Raw genomic sequence first — 4,534 nt, 5'->3', positions numbered from 1 at the left:
TTAAACACTCTCCAGGGTCTTAAAGCCTTACCTTCTCAGCCAGGCTGGCATTGGGCTTGTTGCTGTGTAGGTAGGCTCTGCTGTGGATCGCCCCTCTGACGGACACACTGCCTCCGCACTGCTGCTGGACCATGGTGCCGACCCGGCACTGGTGAGGGGGAAGGCACAGCTGAAGAAGAGAGGCGGATCGCGATGTGTTCAGGGTCTTTCAGGAGGCCAAGAGATCTCCTCACAGTCTGGCTCACGTGTGTCGGATCCGCATCCGCGAAGCGCTGGGCACACATCGTCTGAACCAAGTCCACTCCCTACCACTAACACAAGTGATGAAGGACTTCGTGTTGCACCAAACCTGACATGAAGGACTGCCAGATTATTTATTTTCATTTCCTAGATTTAGTTCTTCAGTGACTGTGTTTCAAACAAATCCAGGATCAGAGATGAAATACCATCAGCATACACCACATGTAATCCTGCTGCTATAATTGGAGAGCTGTGTGTCCATGTGTGCTTGGCTCATTGTCTCCAGAGTCCCAAGCCTAGAATTGTGCGCACTGCACGTAGTGTGCAAAAATTCTTGTTATCTTAATATGAGGTTCAGTTAGCTTTGCACAGAAACAGCCGGTAGAAATACTTTTTACTTTGATACTTTATTACATTTCAGTGCCTGTAATTTTTTACTTTTACTTGAGTAAACACGTTTAATCAGTACTTCTACTTTTACCAGAGTATTTCTTTACATAAGTAACTGTACTTCTGTAAAGAATGTGTGTACTTTTCCCATCTCTGGCTGTTCCACAGACAGTACTCACAGTATTAAAAAAAAGAGCTTCGAGCTGCTACACTATTCACCCGTGGTACCTTCACAGTACAGGTCAAATAGCAGTAGCAATACACCACATACAACAAGATACACCATACAATATCAGTGCAACCATAGGGCCTTAAAATCGCCATAAGAAGAAGAAAACGCACGCGCACGTGCGCACACACACACACACACACACACACACACACACACACACACACACACACAAACAAACATGTAAACAATCCCCATATGCAGTAGGGGTGGGAATCACCAGATGCCCACGATACGATACTAAAACGATACTTGAGTCACGATACGATAGTATTGCGATATCGCCGATATTGCGATATATTTAATATTGCGATATTTCGATATATTGCGATTTCTTACTTTTTCAACTGCAAATTATGTCCCCAAAGGAAAACTTTGTCAACATCTGGTTTATATAAGAACGATTTTCAGGTCTGTACATCTGACTTCAACCATTTTATCGCAGCAACATTGTCAAGTAAACAGACCAACAACTTTGATAAAGTCATGTCATAGTTGCACGCACCTGACAAACTGAACTGTTTGTTACAGTCTACTTACAGTCCACCTTAACTGGATGTGTGTGTGGACTACTGTACTTAGGTAGTTTTTGAACAATGCAACTTCACTTCACTTGCACGAAACATCTTGTGCAGCCCATTCAGTAACTGGGGAATTTGTAAATTACTGTTATGACAAAACTGTTACTGTTAAAACAAAATTAAAATATGCTACCGTTTGTTTACTGCTGGCCTTGGAACTAAAGTTTATAGCAGCCCGGTGGCCTGGCATGGCATGGCCTGCAATTTTATTTTATTTTATTTTTTTGCAATATCGATACTTGGCGTCCAAATATCGATACAATATCGCCAGGCAAAATATCGCGATACTATGATGTATCGATTTTTCCCCCACCCCTAATATGCAGTGAATCAGACTGTTGAGTATTTAACAGTTGTATGGCTTTGGGGGGGAAAGCTGTGGTTAAGGCGTTCTGTCCTCCTAGCAACCTGTACCTTCTGCCAGAGGTGAAGATGAAGCGACAAATCAGAATATGTGAGATGATTGGCAGGGTTCCTACTAGAGAGCTGCAAACCCGAGGGTACCCTCGCGGGCCCCTCGGGCCTGGCCAATACGGGCTGGGGCCGGGCTTTTTTTTTATGAATTGCTCCGAGCCGCGCCGGGTTCGGGCCCGTTTCAACAATAAAATTAAATGAAGATGTATTACTCGCTTTATTTTACACAGCAGAGTGAGACCAAGAGGAGGAGGAGCGCACAGACATGCACACACCGTCCCCACACACACACCCTCACCATGACATGTTTCAGTCAGTGTGCTGTCACTGTCAGCATAAAAAACAACAACAAAACAAGCCGCGTGTGCAGGCCCGCCACACCCCATTACGCAGAGTACGCAGACTGCGTAGGGCATCATGTGACTGAGGGCACCAAAAAAAAAAAAAATTTTTTTTTTGGTGCTCTCAGTCAGGCCACTCACTGAACAGCAGGCCAGGCGCTGCCTACTGGTTTACTAGTGGTTTTATTACTTTATTCAGGGTTAAAGTGGGTGCACCTCATTGTAAAATTGGAGTCGGCCCAAATTGGGCTTCAAACGGCCCAAATTGGGCTTCAAACGGCCCAAATCTGGCTTCAACCGGCCCAAATCTGGCTTCAACTGGCCCAAATCTGGCTTCAAACGGCCCAAATCGGGCTTCAAACGGCCCAAATCTGGCTTCAAACAGCCCAAATCTGGCTTCAAATGGCCCAAATTGGGCTTCAAACAGCCCAAAAAATTTGCCGCCGCCCTTCGGACGCCGGCACACATGTCAGCCCGTATTGGCCTGGCCTGCTTGGTATCTAACGCCTGGCCTGAATTATGATCCCAGTCCGCCCCTGCTTGCATGTACAGTTTAACAATCGCTTGTTTGCTGACATGTACAGTAATTCTAACAATTGTTTGTTTGCCACATGTAATGTAATGTGAGATACACTAGTATCGTTCATAATTAATGATTTTGCAGTCTTTCGTTTGACAGTTATTGAAAGTTTTGCGGGGGGGGGGGGGGCACCACAAAACAATTACGCTTAGGGCACCCAAATGGCCAGCAGCGGCCCTGCGCGTGTGTCCGTGTCGTGAGAGAGAAATAAGATCGATGGACATAAAACAAAGTTTGCGAGGGGAGAGTTAAACAGTCCCCACTGCAGTAGGGAAAGCTCATTTCAACCTGTTCAAAATGAACCCATCTACCATACATTGTGAGGACACTAATGTGACGTTATTCAATGCAGCTATAAATGGTAAAGCTGCGTTCACACCGACCTATTAAAGTTTTTCGCTGGCATCGAGTTTACATACAAAGTCAATGCAAACGAGCAATTGAGCATATATTCGCCTGGGAGAAAAATCGCTGGGCGTCCGAGCGGCAGAGACAGAGCGATAGAGAGAAAATACGCTCGTCGCCCGAGATGAAATATCCCAACTCGAGCGAAAATACGCTGGCATCAGTCACTCGCTGTTCAACGCTGATTGGCTGCCGTGTGAGAGCGAGTCAAGGATCACACTGGCTTGGAACAAACCGCTGGTTTATTCTGTGGCAACAAACCACATTGACAGGCTGACAGCTGATATGAAGTGAAGTCTGTCCTACCGGTATGGAGCTCGCATTAGGAGCACGCTGATAGGCTTTAGCTTGTAAACAATGACGGTGGCTCGTAGTGGACAAATATCATGACATTGCGTAACGTTATAGCCCCCAGATGTCCGTCATTTCGTGTGCCTGTTGATGAGCGATTTAAACAGAGCGACAGAGCGATTCCAAAGGTTGAATCAAGCGACAGAGTGAAAAATAAATATCTTGGTGTGAACACAGCTTAAGTCTGCTGTTTTAATTTCGATATGCTTGAGTGACATAATGTTTCAGTTTGTGGGCATTGTTGCTGTTGGCAATTAAACGATCTAACGTTCTCTTTCTCGAGACAATATGTCTGGATTTTGATAGGCCACGGTAGCATGTGTGAGAGGGGGAGAGAGAGACAGAGAGAAAGCTGCGGTGGTTGTCTTTACAGGCAACACAGTCTAGCAACGTTTTGGACCAACGAGTTCAGCAGCACGGCAGCATGCACAGAGAGGGAGAGAGAGAGATGTGTTGTCATATCGTGATATTGATGTCGGGCCTCGCAACGGGCTCGGGCCAATTACTTTCATGACTCATCCAGGCCGGGTCGGGCACGGGCCTGCATGTCACGGGCCGGGGGGGGGGCTCAGGCCGAGATTTCAGGCCCGCGCAGCTCTCTAGTTCCTACGCGGTTTTCCATTTTAAAAGTTCCATATTTTTCCAGGCAGACCCTGTGTTCTAACCATGTTCTTGACTGGTTTTGATTTTGGTGAATTGATTTGATATAATGCAGTGGCCGGGTAAATACGAGCATCCCTCTGAGCATTATTCTTCACATCAACATCAACTGTGGACTCAAAGTGGCTCTACAACAACCTCAACGCTGTGGAGCGGCTGTGGCTCAGGAGGGAGAGCGGGCCGTCCACTAACGAGGAGGTCGGTCCGCCGATCATCGGTGGTTCGATTCCCGGTTCCTCCAGTCCACTTGTCAAAGTGACCTTAGGCAAGATACTGAACCCCAAATTGCTCCCGATGGTTGCGCAGCACCCTGCGTCGTAGCTTGCCGTCATGGGTGTGTGTG

Source organism: Poromitra crassiceps (assembly GCF_964638095.1).
Source record: "Poromitra crassiceps genome assembly, contig: HAP1_SCAFFOLD_77, whole genome shotgun sequence".
Classification (NCBI taxonomy): Eukaryota; Metazoa; Chordata; class Actinopteri; order Beryciformes; family Melamphaidae; genus Poromitra; species Poromitra crassiceps.
This window is presented reverse-complemented; position numbering follows the sequence as displayed.